We start from the raw sequence: 19,207 nt of genomic DNA, 5'->3' as shown, positions 1-19,207 counted from the left end.
CAAACTTTGTTTGACCTTGTTGAACTTAGGATAAATCACTTGGACCTTTCAATGTTGATTTGAAGTGATTTTGAAGTTTGACCTTTCCATTTATTTTAATTCAAGTTTATTTTTAAGTATTAAAAAATGCCAAAAATAGTTTATTCATTTCTTGACTTCCAATCTTCATCTCACTTCTGTTTTTGATTATTTGACCTTGACTTTCAATGTTATTGGTCAACATATGAGGATTGGTACATGATGTTCCATTTAATGCATTTATATTTCTTTTACCATTTTGTCATTTCCATTTCTCTTATTCATCTCCTTCTTCTTCTTCTTCTTTTCTTTTTGATCAATGAGTTGAAGGTTGATAAGTTAGCATTGACTAGGGAGATTTAACCTTCCTTGATTCAAATCTAATTCATCTTGATCAATTGATCAAGTGAATGGCTTTGCATTAAGGATAGGTTGTCTTTTAAATCATGCAAAAGGCTTAAACCAATACAAGATCATTTCTCTTCTTCTTTTTGGCATGGCAAGTTGTTGGGACTTGGTTCACTAATCAAGACTCCTAACTTGTGTTTGTTGCCTACATTATTATTGACCGGCCTCAGATAGTTGTGACTTCTACATAAGTCCAATTACGATTGCTTAACATAGCGCTAAATTTTCCTTATGGCACACTAACTACTAACACTAACTATTGACAATTAACATTTACTTTATGCAATTTACTTTCACGCAATTTACTATTCTTGCACATATTATTCATTTGCTTTTATCTTTTCTCACTTGAGCACATGTTTATGTTAATGCCATTTGCCTTTTGCTCACTTGAGCACATAATTGTGTATATATTATTGTGCTTGTGTTTTTGTCTTGATTGTTGTGAACCAAATGCAAGGAAATGGACTTAGTTTCTAGGACTTCCCCTATGCAAAGAAATGGAGAATTGGACTTAGATTCTAGGACCTTCCTTATGCAAAATTGGAAGTAAAAGGATCTTAATGGTGAAGATGGATTAGAAGGACCAAATCTCTAAATTCACTCTTGTCCATTCTTATTTTACTTCATGGAACTTTTGATGTGTGTGCTTTTGTGCTAGGAGTTTCCATTTGAGCTTAATTGGAGGACCATTGCCATGTTCATCTAAGTGGAAGAAACAAGATACATTGAGGATCTGCTTGTGAGACTTGTTTGATTGCTTATACTTTGTGGTTGCTTATTCCAAAGGATGGGAGCTACTTGGATCATCAATATGATCTCAAGAGAGGAACTCCATTGTGGTTTTGATTCCTTTATCCTTTCTCTTTTTGTTTTGCTTAGGACTTAGCCCTTCTTCTTCATCTCTCCACTCTAACCCAAGCCAAAACCTTCTTGTGCAAACATTTAACTATTGTTTTCAAACATTAGAAACCTAAGCCTTATGCTTTTGATTTTCAAACTTTCTTTTCATAACACTTATTCTGAATTGGATCTTTAAGTCAACTTTGACCACTTTTGTATATACTTCCAATTGGTAAATATAACCCATTCAAATGTGCTTTTTGTGGTTCCAATGGCCACTTCTTAATCAAAATCTTTCATAACCTTTAGCTATTAGGTTTGAGTTATCTTGGTGGTAGATGTAATACTCACCTATATCCTTAGTGATGGACAATGAGTCTTCCATGCTTATTATAGGGTTAACCCCTCACTAGCATGTTGAAGCTATCCTCACATGGTGGATTTGTGGTTTTGTTGAGTTTTCTCCCTTGGATAACAAAAGACCTTAAGGCTTTTGGATCCCTCAATTCACCAACTCATTTTGAAATTTTTACCCCGAACTACGAGGTTTTGATCCTAATCTTTTTATAAGATGGTACGTAGGCAATGGGTTTATCCATCCAAACACAAATGTAAATAACTTGTACATTCTCCTCTCATATCTTCAATCATGTTTGCACAAACAAATTTTTCACAAAACAACAACCTTGCAACAAGTATGAAAAGGGCTCCCTAGGAGTACCTAGGATGCTTTGGGTGCCTAACACCTTCCCATTGCATAACCAACCCCCTTACCCAGATCTTTGTTTCTTTTACTAGTTTTTGTTAAAACTATTAGGTTTTTGTTCGCTTTCTAACCATTCCTTTGGATAAATAGAAGTGCGGTGGCGACTCGACTTGTATGATTTACCTTGGATTTAGTCAATATCTCTAATAGTAACGAATACCCCGCTACAGAAAAGTGGAGACTCTGCTGGGGATCATTTGCCTAGTGGGTTTTGCCAACTTTTCATGCTTGTTGTATTGTATTGTTTTGTGACATATTTTTGTGCAATTTGGGATTACTGTATTGTATGTAATGATTGATTTTCTTGATATTAATTCCTTGTATGCTTGGTGATCTTTGTGAGATAAGTTCTATACCCGGACTCGAGTGCACTTAGGATAGGAGAATGGCGTAGTCTTGTTGACTTGTGTGGAGTTATTCCTTAGCAAGTTGACTTGCAAGTCCATTCGCTTGGTGGAGGTCATGTTGGGATCAATAATGTCACACAAGTAAGTTGTGGTTAGACATTACTCTTTCCAATATAGACCTTAGAAGCCAAGGACCTTAGTTTACCAAGCCCATCTTGGCCTTTTTTTAGGATGTAGTGCGAAAGTCGTTCAAGTGTAAGATTTGATACGATTGTTACGCGATACTACACTCATAAGAGTCTCTCTTGAGAATATTTTTGGAATACGAGTAGTCGTTTCTCCGATAATATCCAAAAGATGGGATGATGACTATGGGAACCTCTTGTAGAACATGCTTGGCAGGTTTAAACCTTAGTACACTCCCTTTGGGTGGTTCTTAACCGAGACTCCATGCTCGTGACTTACAACAAACCCTTGATTCATGGTTGATTCGTTCATATATCTTTAATATCAATGGAACTTGGGTGTAGATAAGGTGTAAACCATAATCCACCAAAATGGATGATTGATATTAAGGATAACATGACCCATCCCATGACCTTTGTTTGGTGTGCTTTGCTTGATCCTTGAGTGTGATTGTTGCATTCATGCACTAATTTGCATCCATATCATCAATAATGAAGAAAATTTTCAAGGAACTTAAAGGGGTTTATTTACAAAATTTTCAGACATGGAAAGACAAAGAAGGAATACAAAGAAGTACAGCTTCAGACAACCAGATTTGAAAGAGTTAAGGAATCTGACATCCTATGTACTAGATCCTTTGGGTTTCAAAGCTCGTTTTGGGAAGCTTCTTCCTCTTCTGACTACTCAAGTGGATGAAGGGTTGATGAGTGTATTGGTGCAGTTTTATGATCCCTTGTATCATTGCTTCACGTTTCCGGACTTTCAGCTTTTGCCTACCCTTGAGGAGTATGCTTACCTTGTGGGTATACCTATCCTGGATCAGTTTCCGTTCAGTGGCTTGGAAAGTATTCCTACTTCTCAAGAGATAGCTGACATGTTGCACATAGATGAATCCCTGGTTGGTGCTTGTATGACTACCAAAGGTGGAATTCAAGGTCTCCCTTCTGAGTTCCTCATTGCTCAAGCTACTATTTATGGGAAGGCCATGAGTGAGGACGCCTTTGAGGCCATATTTGTACTTCTTATCTATGGGTTAGTGTTGTTCCCCAACATCAACAAGTTTGTGGATGTGAACGCTATTAGGATCTTTTCTACTCTTAATCTCGTTCCGACTCTGTTGGGTGATGCTTATTTCTCTTTGCATATGAGGAATGCAAAGGGTGGTGGTGCCATTGTGTGCTGTTTGCCTCTGTTGTATAAGTGGTTTATTTCTCACTTACCGCAGACGGTCGCCTTCAAGGAGAACAAAGGATGTCTACGGTGGTCCACGAGACTTATGTCTCTCACTAATGATGATATATCTTGGTATAACCGTGTGTATGATGGTGTGCAGATTATCGACTCTTGTGGTGAATTCTCCAATGTGCCTCTTCTTGGTACATGTGGTGGGATTAACTACAACCCTATTTTAGCACGTCGTCAGCTTGGGTTCCCCCTAAAGGATAAACCTAATAACATTCTATTAGAGGGTGTGTTCTTTCAGGAGGGTAAAGATCCCCAAGGCTTGAAGGGCAGAATGGTTCGCGCTTGGCGCAAGATTCATAGGAAAGGAAGGAAAGAGTTGGGTCCTATGAATTGTGTTGCCATGGAGCCTTATACTGCTTGGGTAAGGAGGAGAGCTTCTGAGTATCTCATGCCTTACGAGTATCCGAGACCTACACCTTTGGTTATGGCTGGGCCTTCAACCCTCCCTAACCAAGGAGTAGAGGAGTTGAGAGACGAAGACCTATCACGTGCCTGGATCCGTGAAAGAGAAGAGTTGCTTCAGCAGATTAAGGAGAAGGATGCTTTGATTGAGTTCCTCGAGCATCAAGTTATTGATGACCCTGACGATGCATGGACTTCTCTACTTCCTCAGTCTTCCAAGTTTTGGAAAAGGAAGTACGATCGACTCTCCAAGGAAAAAGCAGATATGGAGGCAGCTTATGAGGAGGAAGTAAAGAGGCTTCGTGCATCTTATCTTCCTGTGTCCCGAGCATTAGATGATTGTTTCTAGGGATCCATATGATGATTATTTTCCTTTCCTCTTGTACATGATTGACAATGCTGTACTTCATGTCCCTGATGTTATATTTCCATATGTGATAAATAGTTAATATTTCCAAAATTTACGAATAAAACCCTAGAGTTCCTTTGAAATATAAAAACAAATCATATGCACAAGCATTGCATGCATCATGTGCATAAGCAGGTTTTGGTTCTCGGCTTCTTGTCATGTGGTCTAACTCTGTGTTCTTCATTTATTTTGAAGACAAGATGACTCACCGGTACTACACTAGAGCCAACACTTCAAGACTGATGGATCAACTAGAGCAAGAGAACCGTGAACTCAAAGAGGAGGTGGCCAGACTTAGCGCTTTGATGGAATCATTCTTGGCCGCCCAGAGCCAGTCTTCTCTGACGCCTTCAACTCCTCCCCAGAGGACAGTCATCTCTGAGATTGTCTCCTCAACTGTGTCTGCAGCCAATGCAAACTTTGTTCCGACAGCCATGCCAGTCGGATTCCCGTGGGGGATGCCTCCTAATTTCATCCCTGAGGGTCCTGCTCCAACTTTTGCTTCTATGCCGGCATCTAGCCCGGTCCTTGCTGTTCCTCCTTCTGTCGTGCATACTATGCCCAGAGTAGACGACACCATCTATCATTCTGAGCCATCTGAGGGCCCAGATGTCTATGAGAAGATGGACGCTATGAACGGTCAATTTCTTGAGCTTCGCAAGGAATTGAAGACTCTTAGAGGAAAGGATCTCTTCGGCAAGTCTGCTGCCGAACTGTGTTTGGTTCCCAATGTGAAGATTCCCGTGAAGTTCAAGGTCCCAGACTTTGAAAATTACAAAGGAAATACTTGTCCTCTCAGCCACCTGGTCATGTATGCCAGGAAGATGTCTACTCAGACCGACAACGACCAATTTCTCATCCACTACTTTCAGGACAGTCTGTCAGGTGCCGCTCTGCGCTGGTACATGGGTCTGGACAGTGCGAACATTCGATCTTTCAATGATCTCGGTGAGGCCTTCGTCAAGCAATATAAATACAACGTGGATATGGCTCCCGATAGGGATCAATTGAGGGCCATGTCCCAGAAGGACAAAGAAACGTTCAAAGAATATGCCCAGAGGTGGCGAGAAGTGGCAGCACAGATCGTGCCTCCGCTAGAAGAGAAGGAAATGACCAAGATCTTTTTGAAGACCTTGAGTTCATTCTATTATGAGCGGATGATTGTTAGCGCTCCTTCTGACTTCACCGAGATGGTGAATATGGGGATGCGTTTAGAAGAAGGAGTTAGAGAAGGACGTCTAACCAAGGAAGAAGGCTCTTCTGCCAAGCGCTATGGAGCGTTTGCAAAAAAGAAAGATGGAGAGGCACATGCTGTGACCTCCCATGCTAAATCAAGAAGACCCTCTATAAGGAGGAAGACCCTGCGTCCCGCCGGTAACCAGCACCAGGTGGCTCACATAGCACATGTTTTCAGAGATAATCAACAATACCAGCAACATAGCAACAATCAACAACCACCTCAGCAATATCAACAACAACAGCACCGTCCACAACAGCAGGCCTACCAGCCTCGAAACAGTAATCAAACCAGCACGAGTTACAAGAGGAAAAGGGTCACTTTTGATCCTATTCCGATGACGTACGCAGAGTTATACCCTTCTTTAATAGAGAGGAAGCTGATTACTCCGAGAGACCCACCGGCCATACCTGCTAACCCCCAGTGGTGGTATAAGCCCGAATTTCATTGTGTTTATCATTCTGGTGCTCCCGGCCACGACGTGGAGAATTGCTATCCTTTGAAGACCAAGGTTTAAGACCTTGTGAGGTGTGGCATTCTGTGTTTTGAGGACGTAGGTCCTAATGTGAAGAAGAACCCATTGCCCGAGCATGGGAAATCTGTTAACATGGTCCAGGGCTGCCCTGGCAAGTACAAAGTCAAATATGTTAGTCATATTCGACAGTCTCTGGTCGAGATGCATCGTTTGCTATGCGAGTACATTCATTATGAGCACGATCATGATAGATGCCGAGTCTGCTCTGTTAACCGATTGGGTTGTCGCCAGGTGCGTAAAGATCTTCAGGAAATGCTGGATGAAGGAGTTATTGAGATTCTTCAAAATAGGAATGTTGATGAAGATGAACCTGAGGTCAACGTAATTTCCCCAGTGTTCCGGATGCCCGATCCTGTTACCATTAAGTATGATGGTAGCAAGCAGAAGGTTTCTCCTGTTCTTATCATTAAGCCTGCCGGTCCAGTACCATATTCTTCTGAAAAAGCAATTCCCTTTCGTTACAACGCTGTTGCTGTAGAAGATGGGAAAGAAGTGTCTTTGCCTTCTTCCTCTGTTGTTAATATCGCGGATGTAAGTGGTCTAACACGTAGTGGTAGTGTATTTTCAGCACCACCAAAGCCCCAGGCTAAGGCTGATTTTGTTGAACGCCCGATTGGGAATGCTGTGAGCACTCCGAATCTGGCACCTATTATTAAGCCCTCCTCTACATTGATAACTCCTGCTTCTGTTGGCCCAAGCTGCAATGTGAAAAAAGACTGCGATGAGATGCTGAGGCTCATCAAGAGAAGTGAATACAATGTTGTAGACCAGCTTCTACAAACGCCATCCAAAATATCAGTATTATCTTTGCTATTGAATTCAGAACCACATAGAGAGGCACTGCAGAAAGTTTTGGAGGTGGCATATGTAGATCATGATGTCACAATAGAACAGTTTGATAGTATTGTTGCAAACATTACTGCTTGTAACAATTTGAGTTTCTGTGACTCTGATCTCCCTGAGGAGGGAAGAGACCACAACTTGGCTTTACACATATCTATGAATTGCAGAGACGACGCCATGTCCAATGTGTTGGTGGACACTGGGTCATCACTAAATGTATTGCTGAAATCCACTCTTTCAAAACTGGCATACCAAAGGCCTCCCATGAGGCAGAGTGGAGTTGTTGTGAAAGCTTTCGATGGGTCATGTAAAACTGTGATTGGGGAAGTTGATCTCCCAGTCAAGATCGGACCGAGTGATTTCCAAATTACCTTCCAAGTTATGGATATCCACCCATCGTATAGCTGTCTCTTAGGCAGACCATGGATTCACGAGGCGGGCGCCGTGACATCCACCCTACACCAAAAACTGAAGTTTGTGAAGAATAAAAAGCTGGTGGTGGTAGGGGGAGAAAAGGCTCTCCTGGTTAGCCACTTGTCTTACTTCTCATATATAGATGCTGAAGATGAAGTTGGAACTCCTTTCCAAGCTTTATCTATAGTTGAGCCTGTTGAGAAGAGAACTCCTTCATTTGCTTCCTACAAAGATGCAAAGTTGGCCATTGAGTGTGGTGCAATTGCTGGTCTAGGAAAAATGATTGAGCTAGAAGACAATAAGTCTCGGGCTGGCATAGGCTTTTCCTCTGGGGTTCTCAATGAGAAAGGGTTGTTCAAGAATGGAGGGTTCATCCACACCGGTCAGGATGAAGAAGCTGCTGCTGTTTTGGAAGAAGATGCAGAGGATTCGAACAATTTCATCATCCCTGGACGGATCTGCAACAACTGGGTCCCTATGGATATTCCTACAGTTATCCACAAGTCAATGTAATGATCACTTTGTTTAAAAACCCTTCTCCCATGCCAAAAGGAGGAGTGATGACATTGTTGGCAACATAAATACAATGATATTTTCATTCAATAAATTCATGTTAAATGTTTGTTTTTCCAAATAATTTTCCCTTTTCGCTTTTTGCATGAAATTGGTGATCACATAAAACCTCAAAATAAATAAATAAAATAAAATCAATCTTTTCATCTGCATAATGATTTGCCTTGTTTGTTTTCTAAAAGCTTTTCATATTCAAAATCATTATGCAGGTTGATCAAACCCATTGAACATAATGACCCAACACCATCTCCCAATTTTGAATTCCCTGTATTTGAGGCAGAGGAAGATGATGTTGAAGAGATTCCTGATGAGATCACCCGGCTACTTGAGCATGAAGAGAAGATCATTCAGCCAAATCTTGAGAATCTGGAAACAGTCAACTTGGGGTCTGAAGATTGTGTGCGAGAGGTAAAGATTGGGGCACTCCTGGAAGAATCTGTTAAGAAGGGGTTGATTGAATTGCTACGAGAATATGTTGATATCTTCGCCTGGTCATATGAAGACATGCCTGGTCTAGATACTGATACTCTGCAACATTTCCTGCCTTTAAAACCTGAGTGCGTGCCTGTGAAGCAGAAGCTCAGAAGAACTCATCCTGATATGGCAGTGAAGATCAAAGAGGAAGTTCAGAAGCAAATTGATGCGGGGTTTCTGGTGACTTCTACATATCCTCAATGGGTGGCCAATATTGTGCCCGTGCCTAAGAAAGATGGAAAAGTCCGGATGTGTGTGGATTATAGAGATTTGAATAAAGCTAGTCCGAAAGATGATTTCCCCTTACCACATATTGATATGTTGGTAGACAATACAACTAAATTCAAAGTCTTCTCATTTATGGATGGATTTTCTGGATATAATCAGATTAAGATGGCACCCGAGGATATGAAGAAGACAACATTCATCACACCTTGGGGAACATTCTGTTATCGAGTGATGCCCTTCGGTTTGAAGAACGCCGGAGCCACGTATCAACGAGCTATGACTACTTTGTTTCATGATATGATGCACAAGGAGATCGAGGTGTATGTTGATGATATGATTGCTAAGTCAAGAACGGAAGTTGAACATGTAGAGCACCTGTTGAAGCTTTTTCAGCGTCTGAGGAAGTATAAGCTTCGTCTGAATCACAACAAGTGTACATTTGGAGTCCGTTCCGGTAAGTTATTGGGCTTTATTGTCAGTGAAAGAGGTATTGAGGTTGATCCTACAAAGGTCAAAGCAATACAAGAGATGCATGCGCCCAGAACTGAGAAGCAAGTCCGAGGTTTTCTTGGCCGCTTGAATTACATTTCCAGATTCATATCCCACATGACTGCCACATGTGCACCGATATTCAAGCTCCTCCGGAAAGATCAGTCCCATAACTGGACCGAGGATTGCCAGAAAGCTTTTGACAGTATTAAAGAGTATCTGTCTGAGCCTCTGATCCTGTCTCCACCCGTGGAAGGAAGACCATTGATTATGTATCTAACTGTTCTTGAAGACTCGACGGGTTGTGTTCTCGGTCAGCAAGACGAATCAGGAAAGAAAGAGTATGCCATCTACTACTTGAGTAAGAAGTTCACTGATTGTGAGTCTCGATACTCGATGCTTGAGAAGACATGTTGTGATTTGGCTTGGGCTGCTAATCGCTTACGCCAGTATATGATAAATCATACGACTTGGTTGATATCCAGAATGGATCCAATCAAGTATATCTTTGAGAAGCCTGCTTTAACAGGGAGAATTGCCCGTTGGCAGATGTTGTTATCTGAGTATGATATTGAGTATCGAGCTCAGAAGGCTATTAAAGGTAGTATCTTGGCTGACCACTTGGCACATCATCCGATTGAAGATTATCAGTCAGTTCAGTATGACTTCCCGGATGAGGAAATTTTGTATTTGAAAATGAAAGATTGTGATGAGCCTACACTCGATGAAGGGCCAGAACCTGGTTCCAGATGGAGTATGGTATTTGATGGTGTTGTAAATCAGTATGGGAATGGTATTGGGGCAGTGATTATTACTCCTCAGGGCACACATATTCCTTTTACAGCAAGGCTAACTTTCAAATGCACGAATAATATGGCTGATTATGAGGCCTGTATTATGGGATTGGAGGAATGCATGGATCTAAGGATCAAGCATCTTGATGTTTATGGTGATTCGGCCCTTGTGATTAATCAGATTAAGGGTGAATGGGAGACGAATCAGCCTGGTCTTATTCTATATAGGGATTATGCGAGGAGGATTTCAACGTTCTTTACTAAGGTTGACTTCCATCATATTCCTCGAGATGAGAATCGGATGGCAGATGCTCTTGCTACGCTCGCTTCGATGATTGTGGTAAAACTGTGGAATGAAGTTCCCAATATCACTGTGATGCGCTTGGATAGACCAACTCATGTGTTTGCAGTTGAAGAAGTAAAAGATGATAAACCATGGTATTATGACATCAAGTGTTTCCTCCAGAACCAGGTTTACCCGCCTGGGGCATCTGTGAAAGATAGGAAGACTTTGAGGAGATTGTCAGGCAGTTTCTATCTCAATGGCGATGTGCTTTATAAGAGAAACTTTGACATGGTTCTGCTCAGATGCGTGGATAGACACGAAGCAGACCTGTTAATGACTGAGGTCCATGAGGGTTCATTTGGTACTCATTCCAATGGACATGCCATGGCTAGAAAGATGTTGAGGGCAGGCTACTATTAGCTGACAATGGAGTCTGACTGCTGCAAATATGTGAAGAAATGCCACAAGTGTCAGATTTACGCGGATAAGATTCATATTCCTCCGACACTTCTAAATGTGATTTCATCACCATGGCCTTTCTCCATGTGGGGAATCGACATGATTGGCATGATAGAGCCGAAAGCGTCTAACGGACACAGATTTATTCTCGTAGCAATTGATTACTTCACCAAGTGGGTTGAAGCGGCATCATATGCAAATGTGACCAGGCAGGTGGTCGTGAAGTTTATCAAGAATCAACTCATATGCCGCTATGCTGTGCCAGATAAGATCATTACTGATAATGGATCTAACTTGAACAACAAAATGATGAAAGAGTTGTGTAGCGAGTTCAAGATCGCGCATCATAATTCTTCGCCTTACAGACCCAAGATGAATGGGGCTGTTGAAGCTGCTAACAAGAATATCAAGAAGATTATCCAGAAGATGGTTGTTACGTATAAAGATTGGCATGAAATGCTGCCATTTGCTTTGCATGGATATCGTATGTCTGTCCGCACTTCAACAGGGGCAACCCCTTTCTCTCTTGTTTATGGCATGGAGGCAGTACTCCCAGTAGAGGTGGAGATCCCATCAATGGGAGTCTTGATGGAAGCCAAGTTGACTGATGCTGAATGGGTTCAGAGTCGTTATGACCAGCTGAATTTGATAGAAGAGAAGAGATTGACTGCCATGTGCCATGGTCAGTTGTATCAGCAGAGAATGAAGAAAGCTTTTGATAAGAAGGTCAAGCCTCGTGTATTCCGAGAAGGTGACCTTGTGCTCAAGAAGGTCTTGTCTTTCGCACCCGATTCCAGGGGCAAGTGGACTCCAAACTATGAAGGTCCATATGTTGTTAAGAGATCCTTTTCAGGCGGTGCTTTGATACTTACAACTATGGATGGGGAGGATTTCACTCGTCCTGTGAACTCAGATGCAGTCAAGAAATACTTCGCCTAGAAAATAAAAACAGAATAGCTCGCTAAGTTGAAAACCCGAAAGGGCGGCTTAGGCAAAAATGAGCGTCTCGGTGGATTGAAAACCCGAAAGGGCGGTCCAGGCAAAAGTTAGGGACATGAAAAAAAAATGAATATTTGTATCCCGCTAGATTGAGTACCTCACCCTGGGGCAATCTAGGCAAAAATTAGGGATTTGGCAAGTAACTGCATCTTGACAAGACTTTGTTCTACAATTATCATCTGTCAGAGATTCTTGTTCATTCGTCATCAACCGAAGCTTCGAATACATCGAATTCAGAATTGGTGGAGAAACGGTCATTATGTTCAATGTAGCCCTTTTCCAATATATATCACCAATTTCAAATTTGTAAAGATCTATGGAGTCTTGCCATTTGCAGACTACCATTCCATCAAATAAATTTGAGCCTTTTATCCAATTATTTGCACTCTTATTTGTTTCTATCCAACAAATGTTTTGCATGTTGTAGTTGAGAAAATATCCTTGTTTTAAACAATCAAATTTTTATAACTTGTTTTTAAACAAAGTGAACATTCACAATGACAAAAGGATACTTAGGAGATCCTTAGTGTTCTCCCAAGAATGGTATGATCTCCAACAGGGTAAGACATTTGTTCATATTCCTGGCATGACTATATTTTTTCTACCTCCGGAACCCTGAGTGGTATGATTTTGAGAGGTTCATCGGTTGTCCCTTCAGCAGAGCAGTGATTCTTTCCTCCTCAGCAGATATGTTCTTTCTGGAAGATTCGATTTTTGGTGGTTGGCCCCCAGAATCCCTTTATCCATCGGATAGACTCCCCAGTAGAGTTGTTCATGTGGTGGATGTGATCTCATTGTAACTCCTGTCCCCAGCCGGGTTGACTATTGATTCCTTCCCCACAGAGATTTTGTTGTTTCCTGGTATCTCTGATCTCCGGAAGATTGATCACTCTCTGGTGATTTTGGCTTTCTCTCTTGAGATGTAGTACCGGATGTTTATGTGCTTATTCCTATGAAGCCTGTTTGTGTTAGAAATGTCTGTTTGTCAGCATTCATCATACATAAACCACGCATGTGTGCATACAATTTTCGAACATTTGGATATTCATATTGCATTGTTTGCCATATATCTTTGTTTGTTATCCTTCTGCTAGTGGGTAATACTTTTCCCAAGCAGGTGTCGGTGTCTGATCCCTCAATATAGAGAGTCGACCCCTTAAGCAGAAAATGTTTATCTTTCCTTCCGCATTCCCCACTGAGTTCTATCCTCGTGGACGACGGCTGTTTTCGCTTCCTCCAAACATATATATTGGGATGGGTTCCCCTATTGAGTTATATCCTCATTAGGATGAGTCTTGATTCAGTTCGCCTCTTTGGTTTGATCCTAAATTGGCCTCTTGTGATTGTTTCTTATGTTTCCCCGTGGTATAGATGAATAATTGCTCAGTAACCACTAATTATCCATCCTATCCCCAGTGGAGCATGTGGTTTTCTACCCTTGTACCGGTAGTTGTAAACCCTATTTTCTCCCCTTTGCAGAGTTAACCTTTGGTTCATCATAATCGATGACGGTTACTTTTCCGTGGTTTCCTACCCAGTATCCGGTAGGTGTAATCCCCTCCTTGGTGGTTATCTTCATCCAATATTCGATGTTCACATTCCCTCTTTTGCTTGGATAATTGCCCTGTTTACGCAATTTATCCCCAGCGGGTCATCTTTCGTCTACCCTGTTGTTGTTGATGACGATTGTTTCTCCCCTGAAATGGTCATCATTATATACCTAGTTTTGGTATCCTGATGCCTTTCTCTTTGACGGTCGATTTATCCTTTATTAACCCAGTAACCGGTTGTGGATAATCTTCCATGATAGTGTATTATCTACGTTCTGACGGTAATAGATAGTATATCTCATGCACTCTTCGGTCGAAGCCTTTTGTTCTTCCCCAATTGAGTAAGATTCGTTTCCCCTTTGCGGAGTCGAGTATCCATCCTATAATCGAGTTTGCTTTTAGCCCTCTTTTGGATGATGAGTGTCTTGGGAATATTCCCCAATTCACGCCTTGGTTGGTCACCTATTATATGCCTAGTAACCGGCATCCCTGGTGTCCCTTCCTTCTGCTCCCTATCATGACTTTTGTCCCCTGTGGAGTCAGATTTTCCTGAGCTGAAATATACCTTTTTTTAGGTCTTTCTCAGATGGTTTCGGATGTTTGATATTTCTCACCCTTATACCGGTCTTAGATATTCAGTCTTCCCGAGCATGTTGTATCTCTGGCCCTTATGTCAGTGTTCAGATCACATGTCTCATTGAGCTTGTTACCCAGTAACCGGTAACACCTCATCTCGCTGCTTCCCCAGGAGAGTCTCTTTTTTTAGACATCCCCAACGAAGTATCCGTTGTGGATCGTTTTTTGCTATATTAGCATATTCCCCAATACGGGCGTATTCGAGTCAGCTCAATGTCTTTCCATTGGTTTATTCCCTTTGGAATTCTGCTCCCCAAACTTTGAGTCGTGCCCTGCTCACACATTTCTTTCTTATCCCCATAAGAGTCCCCAGGTTTTTGACCCATGGAATGTATCACTCATGTGGATTGTCAGTGTCTCCTGATTGTCTGCTTTGTGGACACATATCCCCACAAAGTATTATCGTTTTACATACATACATTTGCATCATGAGGTCTCTTAGGGACCAAAATTCGTCTCTTTGTTATTATTTAAGCCCATTCTACCTCGTTGAGACGAAGATTTTAACCTTCCCTTCTCCGGCTAGAATGACCTTAAATAGGGGCATCTGTAAGACCCCAATTTTGTCCCTAAGATCCCTCATAGCATCATAACATTGCATTGCATAACCTCAAGGATCATTGAGCATCTTGGTCCCTTGCCTTTGGGTGGGACTCCTTGTGAGTGGTTTGAGATCACCAAGCATGATTGAATTGTATATCATTGCTTTTCCCATTTTATTTACTAACCAAAAGCACAAAAATATGTCACTAACATCTTTTGTTTGTAGCTTGAGCAATCACAAGGTCAAAAGCTTCTAGGAGGTCATTGGTGCAAAGATATTGCCAAGAGAAGATGAAAGCAAGCATGGTAATGGTTCCCAAAGCTCTCATCTATCAAATATGCCTCCCTAGCATCTTAATTCATCATTTTGATCAAAGCAAGTCAAAGGGTTGGAGGTTTGTTTCTCAAGGAAACCCTAATTCATCTGTGTACCACAATGCCTTGCTCATGAAGCAACCTCAACCCATGGTCAAATACAATCAAGGTAAGTTCTTTAATTCATAATTTCATGCATATTTGAACTTATTTAAGTGTCCTCAATCATCAATTCATCAAGATATGAGGCATGGACTTGAGAAGTTGATCAGTCAATTCATCTAACTATTTTGAAATACACTGAGACCTAACTTTTTATGTGTTGGTCAAATGGAGATGGTTCCAAAAGCAAAAATGTTCTTAAGGACAATATGAACAACTTTCATGTTCATCAAAATTTTATTTGAAGCTTGTAAAACCATCTTCAATTCCAATACATTATAGGTCATTTTGACTGAAACCCTAATTTTGGGTCAACTTCCCAAGAACATAACTCACCCATCTTTTATGATTTTGAGGTGGGATCAAATGCATTGGAAAGCTTAGGATGTCTACTTAAAATGTTATGTTGATTAAAAATTTCAAAATCTCAAAGAAACTACATGTGATAATGCTAGACATTATAGGTCCTTTTGGGTCAAAGGCATTAAAAGTAAAAAAAGTCCAACTTCAAGTGCCCATAACTCCTTCATCAAAAATCTAAAGATGCACAATTTAAGTCCATTTTGATTGTCTTGAAAATATCTACAACTTTGATGTTGGAGGTTTTTCCATTTGAATCTTGTATCATCAAAACAGAGGGGCTTGAAAGTTGGCCAATTTTAGAAACCTTGACTTGACATGTTTTGCACATCACACTTTAAACTCAAATTTCATAAATTTCCATACTCCAAATGAGTTTTTGTCCAACATAACATTTGTTCCTCATACAAAGACCTTTCCAACCATTACCCATATGCCTATGCTTGGAATTTCTAAATGGTACTTTTGAAGAGATGATTATTTAGGTACAAATGGAGAATTCACTTGAAATCTTGTTACATGAGCAATTGCCTTTGCATTTCACACGTCTAATTCCATCTGGATGGTGTTCAGAACTCATTTGGCATTGTTTTTGGGCCTTGTGCATGATCATGCAAGCCCATGCAATGAAGCTTCACATGCCATGCACACGGATTGCTCACACTCTCCTTGCCACTTTCTCTATAAATAGAGGCTTCATTCCACTCATTAGAGATGCCTAATTCAACCTGAAATGCTGCAGAATTCTCTCCCTAACCATCACTAAAGAAGCAATTGCATTTTTCTCAAAAATTTTCAGATCTAGAATTCAGCTTCATCTGGTTGTATTCTTAGATCTAATGCTTCTAGACCTTCACCATACATCTCATTGAACTTATATTTTGGTAAAGTAAGCAAGGCAACAAGCTCAAGCTACCAGAATTCAAGCACACACTCCAACTGGTATTTTCTTCGATTCTCCTAATCCTTTGACCTATTGGCTCAGATTTTGTGTTGGCTGAACTAAAATAAATAAATAAATAAAATATAACAAATTATTTTGGACTTGGGTCTCCCTCATTCCAAGCCCATTACCCACGAAATTAGTCTATAAATACTGAAGTTTCAGTAGAGGAAAGGACTGGGAGTTAGACTTGGAGTTTACACTGGGAGATTCACGGGAGAAAGAAGGAAGAGAAGCAAAACACTCTGAGGTTTCCTTGGAACAAAACCTTGAGGAAAAAGAAAGTGAGAGAACAGAGAAGGACGGATAGAAACTTTGGCATAGGAATCCTGCCAACCCGGAGAATTCAGAATAAAGAAACCCTGAAGGCAGCTCATCCGCCCCGAAGCCATCGCCGCCCAATTCCCGCCGCCTAACTCATTCCGATACCACAAGTGGTCAATCCCTTCAACCTTGAATTGGCAAACAGGTTTGCGTATCTCTATTGTTTATACTTTCAATTGGCCATATCTACACATATAATGCATCATGATTAAATGTTGATATATAATTTGCTTTCGTATGTGAAGTTAAATATGCCTGAATACCCTGATTTTTCTAGTCTGTTTTTTTTATGTTTTTATCATAGCCATGCATTATTCATCCTATCCTATTTACTGTTGCGATATTTTTCCGGTGTAATCTTCGATTGCACCCTGATTTGGTATTCTGACATGTTTCTTTTTGAGTTTCGTAAAGGTTCACATATCCCAGGAAGAAGTCGTTGGCTAAGTATTCCACTTTATTTGTGGGATACCCTTGTGGAGTTTCACCCTAATTTACCTAATTAATTTTGATGTATTAATTTTAATATATTAATTTTAATGTATTAATTTTAATGTATTAATTTTAATGTGGGAGAATTCCTCCTAATTGTCTAATTAATTGTAAAACTTTGCCTTTGAATAAGTGATCTTGGACCTCTCTTTGCTGCCTTACGATTACGACATTACGGTCATGTCCCGCGAACGTGGGGATACCCTTAGCAAAGATCCTTCGGTTAAATCATCATAAAATAAATTATAGTCCCTCGGATGTTGCCTTCGAATATACAATTTTGTCCCTCGATGACCCTCCGATGTTGCCTACGGTTAAAAGATGATAGTCCCTTCGAATGCTAAGGTATCCTCGTAACTGTTGCCTTCAATGACCAATCGATGACCCTACGATGACCCTTTTACATCCAAAGGATAAAACTACTTATTTCTCAATAATAAGGACAGTTTACCCTCATAAGGATAGGAAATACTCATAAAGACCTTGGGTCGGTATAACTCTTAATTGCTGGCTCACAACCTAAAACATTTTTTCACACCTCACACCTTTCAAAATATCTTCAGAAAATCACCACTTGGTATACATTCATACTAGAATCATTACCGAGTTATATTTTTCTAAACAATTTTCAAAACTAAACGAGATAATCACTTTGTATACATTCATACAAGAATCATTACAAAGTTAAATTCTCTTTTCAAAAAACAATTTTTCTAAACAATTCACAAACACTTTTTTTCAGACAAAATAATATAAGTGATCGAGCAATTAAGAGCCCATGGATAACCATGGATACAAAGGGTGCTAACACCTTCCCTTTGTATAATGTACCTCCCGAACCCAAAATCTAAATTAAGGTCTTTCCTGTTCTTTTCCACCTTTCCTTATTGGATAAAAGAAAAGTCGGTGGCGACTCTTGCTAACCGCGACATTGCGATTAAAACCACAAAAAAGTCCAGTTCACCGTATGACAGAACTGGCGACTCTGCTGGGGAATATTTAAAAAGAGAGGTTACCTTAAAAACAAGATCACTTATTCAATTTGTCTGATTTATTTTTAAGGGATTGCTTGGGTATGTTATGCTTGAGTGAAAGATCCTACACCGGATCTAGTGTACCTTAGGTAAGTAGCAAGAGATCATCGCGGCTGTCCGGCGTATACTGGAATGGTCAAAATGATGGCTACGGTTAATGTGGCACTTTGGATGTCCTGATGTTCCTCATGTTAGTTGAGGAAATATTTGGCATTCGCGTGGTGTCATAAAAGCATTAACCAGACCTTTAGAACCCTAATTGACTCATCCTGGCCATTAGAAAGTAGTGAGATAACTGGCTTCGGTTCCGACTGGAGTTGGTTGAGACTCGATACTACACTCTTTGAGATTGGACTTTAGGGAAGCTTCGGTCAACCACTTGGTGTTGCACTGAAGTGGACTTAAGGAAAGGTCAATGATTTGAGATCCTTCTAGAACCCGGTTACTATTCTAAGACAGGTTGAACCCACCAAACTTCAGTGGGGAGGGTACTTACCTATGGAACTCATGCAAGCCTTAAAACCTAGGAATGATTGTTGTATGACTTGCTTATGCTTGTTATTTGTTTAATATCATAATATCATAACATCATAACATCATAATATCATAACATCATAACATCATAATATCATAACATCATAACATCATAACATCATAACATCATAACATCATAACATTATGACATTGCACTAATCACTTCGAGGACTTAGGGATTTAACTTGACTCTATTTTAACAGGCTATGGCTCCCAGGAAGACTATCCGGATAAATTTTGTAGTCATTTCTCCTCAACTCAAGGATTTAGTGTCAGAACTTCCTGATCAGGCTCAGTTCGTCAAAAAGCATGGTTCTCTCCTCGATTTGGTTACCACTGGTTTCAAAGAAGATATGATG

Source organism: Lathyrus oleraceus, chromosome 5, assembly GCF_024323335.1.
Source record: "Lathyrus oleraceus cultivar Zhongwan6 chromosome 5, CAAS_Psat_ZW6_1.0, whole genome shotgun sequence".
Classification (NCBI taxonomy): domain Eukaryota; kingdom Viridiplantae; phylum Streptophyta; class Magnoliopsida; order Fabales; family Fabaceae; genus Lathyrus; species Lathyrus oleraceus.
Note: the sequence above shows the minus strand (reverse complement) of the source record.